This window comes from Terrapene carolina, unplaced genomic scaffold (assembly GCF_002925995.2).
Source record: "Terrapene carolina triunguis isolate 2854851 unplaced genomic scaffold, T_m_triunguis-2.0 Scaffold23, whole genome shotgun sequence".
Classification (NCBI taxonomy): Eukaryota; Metazoa; Chordata; order Testudines; family Emydidae; genus Terrapene; species Terrapene triunguis.
In genome coordinates, this window is record NW_020664374.1 from 2321307 (window position 1) to 2341175 (window position 19869).

At 49.0% G+C, this 19869-nt stretch overlaps 1 protein-coding gene across 1 annotated transcript in view; it reads right to left on the reverse strand.

Annotated features, from left to right (window-relative positions):
* The window catches only part of LOC112110517 (P protein), a 365580-nt gene that overhangs the window by 308504 nt on the left and 37207 nt on the right, over nucleotides 1-19869 (reverse strand). The gene's annotated exons all lie outside the window — the stretch shown is intronic.

Consider the following 19869-nt stretch of genomic DNA (forward strand, 5'->3'; position numbering starts at 1 on the left):
TATCCAGCTTAATCAGCAGGAATTGTGGACCATTATGAGTGTAAGAGGGTCTCAAGGACAATTAACAACCAGACTTTCCTTTCTTTTCTTAAAGGTGCCACAGGACTCTCTGTTGCTTTCTGATCTGGCTCCTTTGTGTTGCTCATCTGACACAAAGGAGCCAGATTCTAACTGTAACCGGCCAACTGAGAGGTCTCCTAGCAGCAGGGAAGCTTTAGAGCCAACTCTTGTTCCAACCACTCCTCCCTTCAGCATAGGACGGGGACCAGAAAGGAGCTGATTGGAACTATGTTAAACCAATCCTCAACAGACAACACATTGCTGACATAAGTTAGAGCAGCCCCTGGGCTGACATAGATCGGCCACAGATCAGGAAGAGTTAACTTTCTCCCTGAGGCTCCATCTCCCAACCCCCACTTTGTGCTGAGCTGATCTAGGACAAAGGAGAGAATCCAGCCCTCTCTGGATATGACTTCACCAGAGAGTTAACTCGGCTCTTACTCGGGTATTGCCCCAACTCCCCTCCCAGACACACACAAAACCTCTCACCTGAGTTTGGTGGTGCTTTCAATCCAGGCTAGCTGGCCTGGGTGGAGCTACAGGCTAAAGCCCAGTTGCCACTTTCACTCAGGCAGGTCACTTGCATGCTTTACAGTGAGGACACAGTTTAAACCATTTTAGTGCTGATAGTCCTCCTGTACCTTTTCACAATTCCCCCATGTCCCCAGAAGGACAGATCACAATTCACTGGGAAAGAATCATAGAGTAGCTCAGCTTACTGCAACACAAAGACCCAGCAACACACATGGGTGAGTACAGCACCAGTAAGGACACATTTCAGAGTAGCAGCCGTGTTAGTCTTTATCCGCAAAAAGAACAGGAGTACCTGTGGCACCTTAGAGACTAACAAATTTATTAGAGCATAAGCTTCCGTGGGCTACAACCCACTTCTTCGGATGCAGTAACTTGCATGTGGCTTTGCAGTGTGGCTCCTCAACACCAGGGCACCAATCACCTAAGTTAACTCTGCAGAGAAAACGCATCCTAGCGTCCAACCCTGCAGCCTTTATAGGCACAATAGAAGTCAATAGTTAGTTCATGTAAGGACCTAAGAAAAGCAAATGATAATGCAACTTGAGAAAATCAAGGGCAATATATCACTAGGACCAGATGATACTTATTCAAGCTTGTCAAATAATACCACATTGAACAATACAATACAAAAGCGATTCACAAATATTTTTGTGAATATATGTGGCAAATTTGTACTTCTGTTATTCATGGGGTCATAGAAATCATCAAGTTCATGAGGATTTGGATTACTGGCAAGTTTATTCAAGAAAACATTCATAGGCCCTGCGAAGTACAAGCGATTATTCATATTGGAAGTGTGATATTCATTGTGTCCATATTTCTTTTGTTATTCATTATTCTGACGTTAAAAGTTTCAGTCGTCCAATCAGAGAACAAAAAGATACCATGCGTCATGCAGAAGGTGACTATCCAATACAATTCAATAAATAATAGCAAATAGTGAAGACATCGTGAACAATTCAGATGTTGAAATTTGTTCACAACAACTGTCTACTCTAGTGAATACTTAAATACCTTTGTAGGAATCAGGATTGGTTTGTGAGAAATACATGGAGGAAAAAAGGCTAAATTAATCAGATAATATATTCGCTTGTATTTATTTTAGAGATCAGACGGAAACAGAAGAGTGAAGCAGTAGCACTATGGAAAAATATATTGAACACTGGAGGCTTCAAATTCAAAACAAACAAGCAAATACATAAAAAGTTAAAGTCAGGCCCATTAGAATTCTTGGAAAGATTTACCTAACACACTTGGACACCGCAGTGACGGGTCTGGTGTAAAAGCCTGGATAGAAACACCAAATGTGGAATGAAAAGAGACAGTCAATGGATACAGTTTCAAAGAGCCTCGCATGAGAGTATTAAGAGAAATAAATAACCCACAAGCTAAGGGCTAAACTCAGATTGTGAGTTAAAAACTGGCTAACAAAGAATATGTAGTAAGAAATGGATGCTTCTCAGAATGGAGGAGTCAGTCTAGTCACATACATGGTTTGGTAACAAGGGTACTGTTTTCCTGGGAATTAATAATTTGGAAGAGAACATAAAATGATTAAGCATTACCTGGGACACTAAACCATTCTAAATCAGCTCCCTGGAGTCTATAAACAGAGTGGTCCATAATAATGCTTAGCTGAGACACACCTGCTGCAAACTTGTATAGCCATGCTATGAGATGTAGTATCTGGTCTTGCCTTCCCGTACCACCAACACCATCAACTGGTTTGGGACAAAATACAGGAGAATTCAATAGCTTACCAGAACATAGAAAACAATAGTGTTACATATATAGTGCTCTATATCTGTGCATACATAAATAGTTTATGGATAACATGACAGTATATGGCACTCAAGAATATGCAGCATAACTTCTGAGTTGTGTAGGACCAATAGAACTTCTTGTTGAGCGCTGCAAATGGCTTCCTCTAGCAGTTCTTTATATCAGCTCTTAACATGACATGAGAAGTAAAATAGAGCACTGTGTGAGCTGTTACAGGGCAGGAAAACTGCATCTGTGATCCCCGTCTGTGGTCCACCAAGGGCATCCATTCCAGGCTCCCGGCTCCTCAGCTGTCACCTCTCTTGGGCAGAGACCCGCATCTCTCTCCCTCTTGACAAGGAGCTTTCCAGCCTATACAGTTCCCTACACAGTGATATTCCCAGCAAGCCAGGCTGCCTACAAGGCTAGTGTCTGGGCTTTGCTTTCCCCTGCAGAGGTTGTGAACACTGTAGTTGCTGGCAGTTATAAGTTACCAAGCAGCTCTTTATAAGCAAACACATTTAGTCTTAAAGGTAAAAGGCATTGCAGTGAAAACATATTAAAACAAGGAAAGAACCCACACGCATGGTAAAAAGCTTACTGGGGTCACTCCAGCTCCACCTCGGGCTCTGATAGGTGTCAGTCCTTCAAAACACCCAGCTGGGTTTTCCTCTTGATTACAAATTCATAACTGTCTCAGATTCAGAACCATAACAGTTCAGTCTTTCTTTTATACAGCTTGTGCCTCTGATCTTGGTCTCGTAATTGGGGATCAGAAGCCACAGGCCCACTCCTCAGGAGCATAGCTTCAAAAGGCTGGGTTTTTTCCATAATTGAAGGTGGGGAATTGCATTCACCTCCCCCAAGATATTCCCCAGGAAAACCACTTAATGCTTTTTTTTGTTCCAAGAGTCCACTCTTGTCTGGCACATTGTTCAGTATAGTCCTTTGAACCGCCAAGTCTCACATCAGTCACATCTCCCACTTCTAGAGGCTTCATGCAATCCCGGCCCACAACGATACATAAACCATTCATTTCATACAATGAACCCCAAGGATACTTAACTTTAATTCTATTTGGTCTCCCAAGGATATTGCAAGAAATTGCCATGTCAATTACATGAACAGAGAGAGAACAAGGCTGAGAATAGAAATACAGATTGCCACGTGTGTAGAAAAACACAGTGTGTCGCAGTTTAACAGATAGTCTGGGACTAGGTCTACACTGGGGGGGGTCGACCTAAGATACGCCGACTTCAGCTATGCTAGTCACGTAGCTGAAGTTACATATCTTAGGTCCATTTACCTGGCCGCGAGGACAGCGGTGAGTCGACTGCTGCCGCTCCCCCGTCCACTCCGCTTCCGCCTCACGCCACGGTGGAGTTCCGGAGTCGACGGCAGAGCGATTTTATCGTGTCTACACTAGACGCGATTAAATTGATCCCCGGTAGATCGATCACTACCTGCCGGATCGGCGGATAGTGTAGATGTACCTTTGGTTTCAACTTGGCATGGACAGGAGAGAAAAAATAGTTTAGTTGCAGAAAGCGATTAAGTGGCTCACTAGTTCTACAAACCACATTAGGCTATGTCTTCACTACCCGCCGATCCGGCGGGTAGCAATCGGTCTATCGGGGATCGACTTACCGCGTCTCGTGAGGACGCAGTAAAATCGATCCCTGATCGCTCTGCCGTCGACTCCGGAAATCCACCTCGGCAAGAGGCGGCAGCGGAGTCGGCGGCAGCGGTCGACTTTCCCCCGTCCTCACCGCCAGGTAAGCCGACCTAAAATACGCAACTTCAGCTACGGTATTCACGTAGCTGAAGTTGCGTATCTTAGGTCGGAACCCCGCTGTAGTGTAGACCTAGCCTTAGAGGCCTTCCCTTGTCATTCACAAAAATAATCAAATGGAAAAAGCATCATCATTTTTAATATTATCATATTCCACTTTGCTATCCTGTTTGTTTCTTCTGCACATTACTGCTACCAGACAAAACACAAACTCATCAACTCAGAAACAGTATAGATGACACCCCCATGCAGTTTCTTCTCATGTCATATTAATACTAATTCACCACTGCCTTTCTACTGCAGCCACAATACTTGTTAAAGCAACTGCTCTGTTCTCAGTTAGGAGACTCTCTAAGAATACTGTAGTCACACTGAAACTATACCATAGCTTGTGGCCCTTCATTAAGTAGATCAAATACTTGAGTTTCATGAAGATAACCTTCCATTTCACAGGTTACTGGTTACATTTGTGAAACCTAAATCAAATCCTGATGCAAATTTGGTTTTATTTTATGCTTATTAATGGTGAATACAGTAAAACCTTAGTGTTTAACAGTCTGAAAAGCTTTTATATTATGATCATATAATGCAGTGTGAAAAATATTTAAAAACCAACACTTCAGAATCTGCACAGTACATAAAAAGCTGGAAGACGGAGTTAAAGAACATTCCATCTTAAACTCATACAGCTGAATGTGGTTTATTGCAACACTTAATTACTAAAGGCCAAATGCTCCCCCTGAATACAGAAAGGCAACAGAGGGGAACAGACCTGAAAGGAGACAGCAACATTTCTACAGCATGCTCACTCTCCCCCTTGGAGTCTGTGGAATAGTGCCAAGCAGTTTAGGCTCTGCAGAATTGGTCACAGGAGAGCACAGCAGCAGAGCAAAGCTAAGGAATGGGGTCTCCTCCAATCCCAGTGGGAAACTGCCATAAAAGGAGGTAGCAAGAGTTAATACTGATTCTCTGCACCTTAAACGCCCACCCTGATCCCTAAAGGATAAGAATTTTATTATTTAGTGTCTTTAATTATTATAACAATATTAGAATAAAAATAAGCTACAAGAGATGGAAGAGGCAAGCTAAGCCAGAGTGCTCCAGAAGAGTCAGAATAAAAACAAATCGAATTCACTAGTCTTCCCTTCAAGGAGAAAAGCAACCAAAAATTAACAAAGCCCACCCTGCCCATAATGGTCACTATAAAGGACAACATTCAGGTCTTACCCCAAAATAATAATAGGTTCAATTAGCCAACTCTATAGATGGTCTTTTTTCTTCTGGCTTCTTTTATCCTATTCCTTTTGTCTTGGGGTTGGTCTACATTTAAAAGTTAGGTTGACATCACTATGTCAGTCAGGGGTGTGAAAAAGCCACACCCCGGCCTGACATAGCTATGCCAACCTAACCCCCAGTGTAGACGTAGCTATGTTGATGGAAGACTGCTTCCGTCGACAAAGCTAATTTCATTCAGGGGAGAGATGTTCCTACACTGAGCGGAAAAACCTTTCTGTAGGCGTTGGCTGCCTCTATGCTACAGGATTACGCCAGCATAGTCTCTGTAGCGTAGACACACCCTTAGTTTCTCATTCGGGATTCATTAGCCAAATAGAATCCTGTTCAGTTTAGTCTTTCTGGAATCTACGAGAGCTGGTGATCAAAAAAAGAATGACATCAGAGCTAAAAATGAGGTGCTACCACCATGATTTGGTGTAAATCTATCTATATAGACTTTGACTGTGAAGGGTATAGTATGATGCTCAAGTCATTATCACAACTCCTCTCCATCCTAACACAAGTAGCTGAACATCCACTTTTAAGGCTTTTGTAAGTTACCAATGCAGCATATTCATTTTTTCCTAAATCTTTTCAGGTGCTAATGAGATCAACTATTTATGTGAGTGGTTTAAATTTGAAAGGGTTTTTTGTATATATACTGCTTTATAGTTGTACACGGGGTGGCTCCAGGCACCAGCGCACCAAGCGTGTGCCTGGGGCGGCAAGCCGCGGGGGGCGGCCTGCCTGTCACCGTGAGGGCGGCAGTCAGGCTGCCTTCGGCGGCATGCCTGCGGGAGGTCCACCGGTCCCGTGGCTTCGGCGGCAATTCAGCAGCGGGTACGCCGAAGGCGCGGGACCGGCAGACCTCCCGCAGGCATGCCACCAAAGGCTGCCTCATTGCCGTGCTTGAGGCGGCAAAATACATAGAGCTGCCCCTGGTTGTATATAACTGAAAAACAGTGAAATCTGAGACACATTTGGATACTATTTCATCAGTTTTTAAAATGTTATTTTCTATGACCTCTCCCAAAGTCTCAATAACTATATCATAGCATTCTGGCAGGAGAGAAGGAAAGATCATTTAAATTTAAAGGTCAAGAGGCTACAAAATATATCTTACGTTCTGTATACTATCCAGAAATTGTACTGTTCCTCCATTAGGAGTCAGAAGCACCTTGTTTATAAGGACGAGAAAGAAACAGAACATCTACATTACTCATCTTCCCACTGCCAGGAAGAGACTCAACCTTCCAGACAGAAACGAAGTGAGAATGTGTGCTGTTCCTTCAAGAGATACACAGGCACTGCCTAAGGGGAGGAGACACAAAGGTGGCAGCACAATTTAAAGCAGACCTTCTTAGGCTGCCTATGAGCAGCTGCAGGGATTATGAGGGTAACCTTATACAGTGCCTGAACTGGGGGAAAATTCTCCTGGGAGGGAAGAATTTCTCTCTACATATTCACCTTCATCCAACCCATTCCACACTGTGGAGGTACTGTTCTCAGATCAGCTAGGTTAACTGGCCAGTAATATCTAGCACTTATAGGTATGATTTTCCCCTGCAGTGGGAATCCTCTGGTGGCATAGGCTGCTGTAGCAGCTCCTAAACTGGCTGCAGCCAGGGTAAGAAAGCAGAGCCTACATCCCAGCACCCCTATATCCCAGCAATCTTTGGTTAGAAGACTGGTCCCTGTGCAATTGTTGTTTAGAGCATCTCTAGGGCTGCTCTAATTTACTCCCGGGGCAAGGCCAGTGCAAAACCAGCGCCACAATTAGGGGGTACAAACACCTGCCTTGTGTCCCCTCTTTTGCTGCACCCCAAGATCCTTAGATGTAGCTGAAAATCTGTCCCCAGCACCCCAGTTCATTAAATGAGGCTTCTTACTTTACTTATTTACCATGAATAAGGGAAGGGTGGCAACATGTCGGCAATGTGTTACATTATCATTTGTAGACACTGATGTACAGTTTCATTATATTATGATTTGTGTGTGTATTTCAACATTGTAATGTTTCACTGAAACACCACATATGTACTGGGTCCACATTATCTTATCGTCGTATGCCAGAAATCTTTGATGCAAGAGAATGCAATAGCTCTCAAGAAGATCCTATGTTCTATCAGTGAATAACAATCTTCTGATTAAAAACTGTTTATGAACTGGGATGATATTGCAGAGAGCAGCCGTCCTTCCTTTGGACCTGCTGAGCCCGGAATCAATGGAGGAACTTAAGGAACGGTGATGTCTGGGACAAGGGAGAGCATGCCACAGAGGTACTGTTTCCCCCACTTTCCACAAGTTTGAAGACTTTTCCACCCCCTCACTCGAGCTAACAGACCAAAGAGGCACGTGTGTGTATGCCATTATCAATGTAAGTGGTTAGGTCAACTGGATATAAAAGTAGGAGCATCTGACTAGGCGACTTACTTACATTTTAAGGGAATTCTTGGCTAGGGGAGAAGGGAGGGTTGTTCTGGTGTTTTAACTGGTTTCAGAGGGAGGGGAAAGAGAGACTGTTTCACCCTAGCAACAGAGGCCTCTCAAGACAATCTGCTACGTAGACAAAACTTCAGTTTGCTGCTCCTCCGCCCCCCCCACCCGCTCCTTACCTCATTAGAAGTTTGCTCCCCGCTGCTGCCACTCCCACCCCTGAATCCTGTGCAGCCAGGTTGGAGACTGATAAAGCAGCCCCCACAGGATGGGAACAGTCCAACACGGGGGTGCCAACTCCCAGCCTGTAGGGCCCCCAGTTAACAGGCAGTGACAGTACTCTCCTCAGTCATTCCTGATGTTCAGTAGCAGTGCTGCCCCAAATTATTGTGTCATCAATATACACTTTCGTATCTGCTGGACTCTTTTGCATTTGGCTCCTTGTATGGTGAAATACTTCTGGAGAGGAACATATTCTGAAAGGCAGTCTTAGAAAAAGACGGTTACTTACCTTCTGTAACTGTTGTTCTTCGAGATGTGTTGTTCACGTCCATTCCACATTAGGTGCGCGCGCGCCGCGTGCACGAATCGTCGGAACTTTTTTCCCTCAGCGGCTCCCGTCGGGCCCGCAGGGTCCCCTTCCCGCCAGAGCGGCGCCCCGCCCTCGCGTATATATATCCCTGCAGGCCCGACCCTCCCTCAGTTCCTTCTTGCCGGTGACTCCGACAGAGGGGAAGGAGGGTGGGAAGTGGAATGGACGTGAACAACACATCTCGAAGAACAACAGTTACAGAAGGTAAGTAACCGTCTTTTCTTCTTCGAGTGCTTGTTCACGTCCATTCCACATTAGGTGACTCGCAAGCTTACCGTTGGAGGAGGGTAGGAGTCAAGGAATAATTGATTGCAGCACCGCCTTGCCGACCACTGCATCATCTCTAGTCTGATGGTGGATCGCGTAGTGTGCTGTGAAGGTATGCACCGACGACCAGGTGGCTGCCTTGCAGATCTCCTGGAGCGGGACCTGTGCCAAGAAGGCCGTCGAGGACGCCTGGGCTCTAGTGGAGTGAGCCCTGATCTGAGGAGCAGGCGTGTTGGCGAGCTCGTAGCATGTACGTATGCAGTGCACTATCCACGCCGACAGGCGTTGCGTAGAAATCGGTTGGCCCTTCATGCGCTCCGCAATGGCCACGAACAGCTGAGACGACTTACGGAAAGGTCGGGTACGGTCCAGATAAAAGGCCAATGCCCGCCGAACATCCAGGGTGTGCAGGCTGCGATGGCTCGGGTCCGTATGGGGCTTAGGGAAGAATACTGGTAAACAAATGTCCTGCCCCATGTGAAAATTCGAAACCACCTTCGGGAGGAATCTAGGGTGAGGCCTAAGCTGCACCTTGTCTTTGTAGAAGATGGTATAAGGGGGCTCCGAGGTGAGGGCCCTCAACTCGGACACTCTTCTAGCCGAGGTAATGGCCACCAGGAACGCGACCTTCCACGAAAGGTGCGTGAGGGAGCAAGAGGCCAGGGGTTCAAAGGGCGGCCCCATAAGTTTTGTGAGAACCAGATTGAGGTTCCACGGGGGAATAGGAGGGCGTGAGTAGGGAAACACCCGCTCCAGACCCTTGAGGAAACGGACCACCGTGGGGTTGGAGAATACGGATCTGCCCGATTCTCCAGGGTGGAACGCCGAAATGGCGGCCAGATGCACCTTAATAGAAGCGGGGGCGAGGCCTTGACGCTTGAGGTGCAGCAAGTAGTCGAGGATCAGAGGTATCGAGGCCTTTAAAGGCTGCGAGCGGTGAGGCGCACACCACAAGGAGAAGCGCTTCCACTTAGCCAGGTAGGCTGCCCTCGTGGAGGGTTTCCTACTACCAAGTAGGATTTGCTGAACCTCGTGTGAACACCTGTGCTCCACCCCACTTAGCCAGAGAGTAGCCATGCCGTGAGATGTAGCGCTGACAGGTTCGGGTGGAGTAGGTGACCTCGATCCTGAGTGATGAGGTCGTGATGTAGGGGAAGGGCCACCGGAGAGGTCACGGAGAGTTCCACCAGAGTTGTGAACCAGTGTTGGCGTGGCCACGCCGGGGCGATTAGGATGACTGTCGCCCTGTCCCTGCGGACCTTCAGGAGGACCTTGTGAATGAGTGGGAACGGGGGAAAGGCGTACTTCAGGCTCCCGCCCCATGGGATAGCAAAGGCGTCTGCCACTGAGCCTGGGCTGTGACCCTGAAACGAGCAGAATTGCGGGCACTGACTGTTGTCTTTGCTGGCAAATAAATCTACCTGGGGAAACCCCCACCTCAGGAAAATGGACCGGAGGACGTCCCGTCTCAGCCGCCACTCGTGCCTGAGGTAGGACCGACTGAGACGGTCCGCCAGCCCGTTCTGTACCCCGGGAAGATACGCCGCCCGAAGTTGTACTGAATGGGCTATGCAGAAGTCCCAGAGGAGGAGAGCCTCGCGGCAGAGGGGAGAGGACCGGGACCCGCCCTGCTTGTTTATGTAAAACATCGCGGTAGTGTTGTCTGTCAGAACTGACACGCTGTGTCCTTTTATGGTGGCGTGAAAGGTCTGGCAGGCGAGGCGAACCGCTCTCAGCTCCTTTAGGTTGATGTGGAGCAGCCGCTCCTCCCTGGACCACAAGCCCTGAGTGCGCTGGTCCCCTAGGTGCGCACCCCAACCCAGGTCCGACGCGTCTGTCACTAGCGTCAGAGTCGGTTGTGGGGCGGTGAATGGGACCCCTGCGCAAACCTGCTGCTGGTTGAGCCACCAACTGAGGGCATCCGATACCCGAGCCGGGACTGTGACGACCATGTCCAAGGGGTCTCTGTTGGGGCGATATGTCTGAGCCAACCATAGCTGCAGCGGTCGGAGCCGGAGACGGGCGAGCCCGACTACGTGCGTGCACGCTGCCATGTGACCCAGGAGTTGCAGGCAACATCTGGCTGTGGTCGTCGGGAATCGTTGAACGGAGGTTACGGCCTCCTTGATAGCCAGGAATCGGGATACGGGAAGACTTGCCCGTGCCTCTACCGAGTCCAGGGTTGCCCCTATGAAATCCAGCCTCTGTGTGGGGATTAGCGATGACTTGGGCACATTGACCAACAGCCCGAGTTCGCGGAATACTTGCAATGCCAGCGTCACATGGGCGCGGACCTCTGCCTCCGACCGGCCCGCCAGGAGCCAATCGTCCAGGTACGGGTAGACGCGCATCCGTCTTTTTCGAAGAAAGGCGGCTACCACCGACATGCATTTCGTGAAGACACGTGGGGCTGTTGCAAGGCCGAAGGGCAAGACCGTGAACTGGAAATGGCGCTGTTGGACAGTGAAGCGTAGGAAACGCCGATGAGCTCGGCGAATGGCAATGTGAAAATAAGCGTCTTTCATATCGAGGGCAGCGTACCAATCCCCCGGATCCAGGGAAGGGATGATGGTACCAAGGGAGACCATACGGAACCGTGGCTTCTGCAAGTACTGGTTCAGCTTGCGGAGATCCAGGATAGGACGGAGGCCCCCTTTGGCTTTGGGGATGAGGAAGTATCTGGAATAGAACCCTCTTCCTCTGAAGTTCAGAGGAACCTCCTCCACCGCCCCCGCCTCGAGGAGGGTTTGTACCTCCTGTATGAGGAGTTGCTCGTGAGAGGGGTCCCTGAAGAGGGACGGGGGTGGAGGGTGGGAGGGAGGGGGCGAGGAGAACTGGAGGGTGTAACCCGATTCCACCGTGCGCAGGACCCAGCGGTCTGATGTTATATGGGACCAGGCACGGGAAAAATGGGACAGGCGGTCCCTGAAACCTAGGGGTGGATCCGGAGAAGAGATGGGTACGCTGTCCTCGATCGCAGCTTCAAAATCCTTGTTTATTTCCTGGCTGCGTCTTGTTTTGGCCCTGGTTTTGGCCTTGGCTAGGCGTATTGTTGCGCCTACGTCTATTGTCCCTGCCCCGTCTACGGTATGGTTCCTGACGAGGGCGAGGATGATACTGCCTCTGAGGAGGTTGGGGCTTGAACGGCTTCCTCTGTGTCACAGGGGTGTGCATCCCCAGGGACTTAAGGGTAGCCCGAGAGTCCTTGAGGCTGTGTAGCCTGGCGTCAGTCTGCTCTGAGAAAAGCCCCGTACCCTCAAACGGCAAGTCTTGGAGGGTATTTTGCACCTCCGGGGGAAGGCCCGATGATTGCAGCCATGCAGAACGTCTCATCACTACGCCCGACGCAATTGTTCTAGCAGCTGCGTCGGCAGAGTCAAGTGAGGCCTGTAACGACGTTTTGGCTACCGCCTTCCCCTCGTCCACTAGCGCCGCGAACTCAGGTTGTGAACCCTGAGGCAAGGCCTCTTTGAACTTGGACACCGAAGCCCATGAGTTAAAGTTATGTCTATTTAGGATCGCTTGCTGATTAGCTATCCTCAATTGGAGGCCCCCGGACGAATAGACCTTCCTGCCAAAAAGGTCTAGTCGTTTTGCCTCCTTGGCCTTGGGTGCCGGGGCCTGTTGGCCATGTCTTTCCCGTTCGTTAACCGCCGAGACGACCAGCGAACATGGGGCCGGGTGGGAGAAGAGAAAGCCAAACCCTTTGGACGGGGCGAAGTACTTCCGTTCTACGCCTTTTGCGGTTGGCGCGGAGGAGGCTGGCGTTTGCCATACGGTCTTATAGTTTGCCTGGACCGTTTTTATAAGCGGGAGCGCGATCCTTGAGGGACCCTCTGGGCTCAGAATGTCCACCATCGGATCCTCCTGCTCAACCGTCTCCTCTGCTTGTAGACCCAAGTTAAGGGCCACCCGGCGGAGCAAGTCCTGGTGAGCCCGGTGGTCAATAGGGGGAGGGCCGGATACTGTCGTGCCCGCCACGGCCTCGTCCGGCGAGGAGGAGGAGGTCATGGCTTTCTGCGCTTCCTCGTCCTCCTGTATCTCCTCCTCGGTGGGGCGTCCCTCCGGGGTGCGCCCCCTGTCCCGAGTCAGGGACGGTGCCGAGCTCGGTGCCGAGTCCGCCCTCTCTGCATCCGGCGGTCTGGAGACCGTGGCCTCCGCACGGGAGGTAGGGCGGCACCGTGGGGAGCGGGACCGGTCTCCTGAGGGACCCGACCTCGAAGTCCTGGATGGAGGGCCTTGCTGATGATAGGCCCACGGTGTCCAGAATGGCCACTGCCCAGGATGGTTCCAATGTGGTTGCCAAGAGGCCTCGTGTTCTCTAGCGGCATGTCCTCTGCGGCCATATCTGGAAAGTCCCGAGTCCTCTTCCGACGCTAGGGACGGTGACCTAGAGGGCCATGGCGGTGCCGTGGGGCGGTGCCGGTCCGGTGTCGGGGAGCGGTGCCGTCTGGACCGGGACCGTGAGTACCGGCGTGCCGATCTGGACCGGGAACGGTACCGTTGACCGCGGGACCGGGAGCGGCTGCGGGAGGGTGGTCTTGGAAGTCTCGCCATCGAAGCGTCCCGGCGCCCGCTCGAGCCGGGTTGCTGAGGCGGTGCCACGCTCGCATCGGGCCCTGACTGTTTCGCGGCCCGTTGTGCGGCGGGAAGCCGGGAGTCCACCGAGGCGGAGCTCGACCGGGACCGGCGCCGCGAACGGTGCCGAGATGGCGACCGCGACGGGCGCATCATCGCCGGTTTGCCCTTGGATGGCAGCCGCGGCGGAATGTCTGCAGCGCGGAGTGTGCTTTCGGAGGACAATTCGATGAGGTCCTTTGCCGCCTCAAATGTGTCCGGGGTGGAGGGCTGTTCCAACAGTTCCTCCAGCCCATCCTCCGCACTCGACGCGCTCGTCCCGGGGCTCGACGGGCCCTTCGGCGCCGGAGCCACTGGTGCCGGGACCTGTACCGGGGCCGTTACGGCCTTGGCCGCACTTGCGGGCTTCGCCGGTGCCGCCTTCTTATGAGGGGAGCGCCCCCGGGCCTTAGGCTGGCCCTTTGCCTTGGCCGGCGAAGAAGATCGGTGCCGGGCATGTTCCCGCCTTGGCGGTGCCGCGGGCTTAGTCTGCGCCGCCGGTGTCGGGTCGCGGACCGATGCCGGGGCGCTCCGCACCGAAGCGGACGGTGCCGCGGAAGAGGAGGGCTGTAATGCCGCCTCCATGAGGAGCTGTCTAAGGCGAAATTCCCTCTCTTTCTTGGTTCTGGGCTTGAAGGCCTTACAAATTTTACAGCGCTCCTTTTGATGAGCTTCCCCGAGGCAACGGAGACACGACTCGTGCGGGTCGCTCACTGGCATAGGCCTGCGGCACGCGGCACACGCCTTAAAGCCTTGGGCGTGCGGCATGCCCCGCCGCCCAGGGCCGGTGCCGGGGTTGACCAAACCCCTATCACCAAGTGATTTTGGTCCTTAGAAGAACTAAACAACTACTAAACACTAAAACTCTTAACTGTAATTATGAACTGCTAACTACTGCTAATGGCTATGCTAAGGGACACTCTCAGGCGAGAGACAGAGTTGTTCCAACGTCGCCACGGGCGGTAAGAAGGAACTGAGGGAGGGTCGGGCCTGCAGGGATATATATACGCGAGGGCGGGGCGCCGCTCTGGCGGGAAGGGGACCCTGCGGGCCCGACGGGAGCCGCTGAGGGAAAAAAGTTCCGACGATTCGTGCACGCGGCGCGCGCGCACCTAATGTGGAATGGACGTGAACAAGCACTCGAAGAAGAAGCAGTATATGACAAATTATGTGTTGAAAGTGCAGACCTTCAAAATCTCAGCGTCCTAGAGGAGCTGCCAAAATCCTGCCAACACATCTAATTTGCTGAAGAATTTGACTCCTGTCATTTCAGACAATAGTTCACTTCTTGTCGGGAAGTGGACACGTTCTCTTTTTATTAGGGCTGTCAAGTGATTAAAAAAATTAATCGTGATTAATCACACGATTAATCGCACTGTTAAACAATAATAGAATACCATTTATTTAAATATTTTTGGACGTTTTCTACATTTTCAAATATATTGAATTCAATTACAACGCAGAATTCAAAGCATACAGTGCTCACTTTCTATTTAGATTACAAGTTTTTGCACTGTAAAAAACAAAATATTTTTCAATTCACCTAATACAAGTACTGTAGTGCAATCTCTATCATGAAACTTGAACTTACAAATGTAGAATTATGTATAAAAAACTCCCTTCAAAAATAAAACAATGGTGAACTTTAGAGCCTGCAAGTCCACTCAGTCCTATGTCTTGTTCAGCCAATTGCTCAAACAAGTTTGTTTACATTTGCAGGAGATAATGCTGTTGGCTTCTTGTTTACAATGTCACCTGAAAGTGAAAACAGGCATTCTCATGGCAGTGTTGTAGCCGGCATCGCAAGATATTTACGTGTCAGATGCGCTAAAGATTCATATGTCCCTTCAGGCTTCAACCACTATTCCAAGGGACATGCGTCCATGCTCATGACGGGTTCTGCTCGATAACAATCCAAAGCAGTGCATACTGACACATGTTCATTTTCATTATCTGATTCAAATGCCACCAGCAGACAGTTGATTCTCTTTTTTGGTGGTTCGGGTTCTGTAGTTTCTGCATTGGAGTGTTGCTCTTTTAAGACTTCTGAAAGCATGGTCCACAGCTCGTCCCTCTCAGATTTTGGAAGGACTTCAGATTCTTAAACCTTAGGTTGAGTGCTGTAGCTATCTTTAGAAATCTCACATTGGTACCTCCTCCTCAAGCACCTCACATGAATGTAGGACCAAGACTGGTTGCTAGCTCCTGTGTACCACCACAAACCCTTGTTTTATTGTTTTCCCTTTGTATTTAATTATCAGTGTACACTCTCAACACTGGAATTTTTCCTCCATTATAATCATTCAGAGACTTGACTCATGCATCTTTATATGCTCCTTACATCTCGCGATTTCAGTTTCTTTCATTACATTTACTTGTGCCCCAGTGTCTATCTTGAATGTCGTGTAAGTGCCACTTGTGCACATTTTAGTCAGTCAGTATTTTGCGTTTCCAGCCTCCTCCATTATTGTGCTTAAGAATAGCTCTTCCTCTTCACTTGAGGAATCCATTTGGGCACTTAATAAATGCACGCTCCTGCTTTTGCTGCACATTTTAGCATAATGGCTGGGCTGAGTACATATTTGTCTGAATGCTGGACATTTCCTATATTTATGCTGGTTGTCACATCATTGGTATTGTTTCCTCCTTTTCATTTTTCTGTCCCGGACCAATTTTATTTCTGTTAACTTTTACTTTGATGATTTAGCTCCGGTATTCACAGTGGTATGATCTGTGACCTTTCTAGCATCAGATCCATTTCCCAAAGTAACCACTTGTGGACTTTTTTATTGTTACATCCCAGGACAATCTGGTCTTTAATGAGAAAGTCTTTTAATATTCCATATTCATGGGACTGACTTTTTAGTGTTAAGTCTCTGACAAACACCTCTATTGTTTCCCCTTCATTCTGAGTTCTCATCTGAACACACCCCTTTCAAAAATAATGCTATTTCTAAGGACACAATGATCCTCAAACATTTTTGTTATTTCTGCAAAGCTTTCCTCTCTTTTCCCCACCACCATCTATATGGAAAGCACTGTAGAGGTCTAGGGCATCTGAACCTGCCACTGTTAAGAGCAGCAAAACTGTTTGCTCATCCTCCAGTTTACTTGTCTCTGAACCTTTCATATACAGCTCAAATTGCAGTTTGAACCATTTCCAGGCACATTCAGCATTTGCCCTGATTCTCAATGCTGGTGTGGGAATTCCTTACAGTGGAACAGATTCTGTTGCAGCCATTTGAACAGTTCCTCTCACTGGGTTTGCCAACACATTGTGCCTTCCACTGCCATGAGTATCTTACTGACAAGATAAGCCATTTATTATGAACAGAACTATGTACAGCAATAAGGTAACAAACTTCTTACTTCTCTGTACAGCTGCAGTCTGTACCTGCACTGTCCTTGGCTGCTTTTCCCCCCCGCTCCAGCAGGAAGTGTCATGGGGAAGCCACAGACTCTACATGAAGAGTGTATAGGGTTCAAAAAAGAACTAGATACAGAGGTGAAAATAAGCCGGTACACCCCGGGTATGGTGTACTGGCAAGAGCCGGTGCGCCATACCGGGGCGGCCCGGCTTCCCCAGGCAGCAATTTAAAGGGCCTGGGGCTCTCAGCAGTGGCAGGAGCCCCAGGCCCTTTAAATTGCAGGCAGAGCCCCACTGCTGGAGCCCTGGGGTAGCGGCAGCGGGGCTCTGGGGGTTATTTAAAGGGCTGGACTCCCACTGCCTCTACTGCCCTGGGCCCTTTAAATAGCCGCCGGAGCCCCGCAGCCGCTACTCCAGGGGCTATTTAAAGGGTCGGGGCGGTAGCAACAGCCGAGCCCTGGGCCCTTTAAACTGCTGCCGGAGCCCCTGGCTGCCGCTGCTACCCCGGCGGGGGAGAGGGAGGGCACTTACCAGTACAGGGCAGGCCGGGGCTGGCTCTGACCCTCCCCATCCCCGCCCCTTCTGCCCGAGGCCCCGCCCCTTACAGGGGCCAGAGCCGGCCCCAACCCAGCCCCATACCGGTAAGTCCTTATTTCTACTTTCATCCCTGACTAGATAAATTCATGGAGGATAGGTCCATCAATGGCTATTAGCCAGGATGGGCAGGGATAGGGTCTGTAGCCTCTGTTTGCCAGAAGCTGGGAATGGGCGACAGGGGATGGATCACTTGATGATTACCTCTTCTGTTCACTCCCTGTGGGGCACCTGGCATTGGCCACTGTCAGAAGACAGGATACTGGGCTAGATGGACCTTTGGTCTGACCCAGGATACTGGGCCTTTCTTATGAATGTGGTATCTCTGCACTTCCTGGAGGACTTACTCTGCAGCATAGAGAGGTGAGATTCCCTATTGGACTGCAAGTCTGATGAATGGTGCTGTGCTTCCTGGTGGCAGCTGCAACTAGCAAAAGGATTAACCAAGAGAAAGGGATGAAGAGCTTTGAAGAGCTACTTCTGCAGAGCAATAGACTGGGTGAAGCATGGAAGTGAATTTATGGGGGAAGAGAAAAGAGAACTAATGTATTTTGTTGGCAAGGCAGCCATGCACTGTGAGACAATAGAGGGGTGAATGGAACGGCCATTGAAGGTTTGCCCATAAAACATTTCGTTTGCAACAAGCTGAGGTGTGAATCTACACCACAATAGCCTGCTGTACACAAACTGGCCCTGTGGCCCCTGCTGCCACACATTAACATTGTTAACGTGCTTTGATCTAGTCCCATTTCAAAGAAGACTAGCTCAAACTCTATTAGCGAACTGTTAATGGGCAGCAGCAGAATCCACATGGCAGTTAGTCCACATCCACAGCAAGCTAGTATGGGATAGGTTCACACCCTAGCTTGCTGCAAACCATGTTCATGTAGAGAAGCCCTGAGTGGGTATCTGAGGATGAATGCTGTATGGTGATGAATTGATGGACATGGGGCAGAGGGAGGGAGTGAACAGTGCTGTGGGGTTGATGCAAAAAGCTGAACAGAGGAAACCATTTGCAGTACAATGCACTCACAAATTAGTTTTATTGTTCCTACAAACCCCAGGAACTATACGCTACATATTCTTGAGCACCATCTATTGGCACCTTCTCTCTTAACTATTTAAATCTAACCAGCCATTGAGCACTCTGGTTTCTTGTAGAAACAGCCAGGTGTGAAAGGTGTTGAAAGAGACAGAGAATCTGATGTGAAAAGAGAGCAAGAGTGAGAGAGAACGACAGAAAGAGAGCAAATGAAGTTTATTGTGAAGCCTGTGTGAGAGAAAGAGAGTGTGTGTGTGTGTGTGTGTGTGTGTGTGTGTGTGTGTGTACGTACAAAGTGTGTGCTCCCAAGAAGTTATTTGGCAACAGTTGTGCGGTTTGTCAAACCAACGAAAGAGTGTCTCTCTCTGTTGGTGCACAAGTATGTGTGCAAATATGGATGGTAGGAAGAGGCTGGGTGCAAGACATTTATAAGGATGGGCTAGCAATTTTTTGCCTGGCCTGGTAAGTTTTTGTGACAATTTTGCAAGGCTGCATTAAATGCACATTGAAGCAGAGTTTCAATCAAGATGCCAGCCCGTGGAACTAGTTCAAAAGACACCCTTCTCTCTCCCATACATTTCCATTTTTTAGAAACCATCAACCATTATAGCAATGTGGAATAAAAACAGGGATGAAGTGACCTCTTGTGGCAGCCGGGCTGATCTTCAAAAGCAATTCCTTCACTAAGAACATACAGAAATTGTACAATTGCCATTTTAAAGGTGGATTGCAAATAAGAGATAAAAAAATCCACTCACTTCAGCAAGAAATGCTGAATTCCTCCACTAATTTGTTATTAGTGTATGTAGATTGTATGTTGTGTGTAGAAGTGCCAACAGAATGCCCTGAACCTTACAAAACAGAAAACAACCCAGTTCATAGCCCACAGAACTTAACCATTTAAATGAACCAGCTGGTTTACTGGTTTATCCTCAGTAAACCAGAGGATAGTTCTGTTTTAGGGCCAGTCTATATCAGGGAAACTTGTACCAGTGCATCTATGCCAGTGTAAACCCCCTAGTGTAGTTGCACAGTACCAGTATGACCTACTCCAATACATCAGACCATTACAAGCCCCTTTTATCCATGTGCAATGTATTTAAGTTAGGGGGCTGCACTTGATCAAGTTTCCTGTTGTCCATGGGCCTAAGAATGCTGCAAGGTTTTTAGTTTGTTCTGTTTGTGTTTGTTTTAAATAGGAGCTGGTACAGCATTCCTTGCTTACTGCTTTCTTTAGTGGGTTGACATAGAATCATTGAACTGGAAGGGATCTCAAGAAGTCATCTAGTCCAGTCCCCTGAACTCATGGCAGGACTAAGTATTGTCTAGACCATCCCTGACAAGTGTTTGTCTAACCTGCTCTTAAAAATCTCCAATGATAGAGACTCCACAACCTCCGTAGGTAATGTGGAGGCTTCAAGTAGGAAGCACATTTTTAAGTAAGGATTTGAATGAAAAGTTGTCAACTTGCCCACTAGAGGCAGGAGTGAGTTGCAGGCACAATGGTGAGCAAGGAAGAAGACATGGAACAG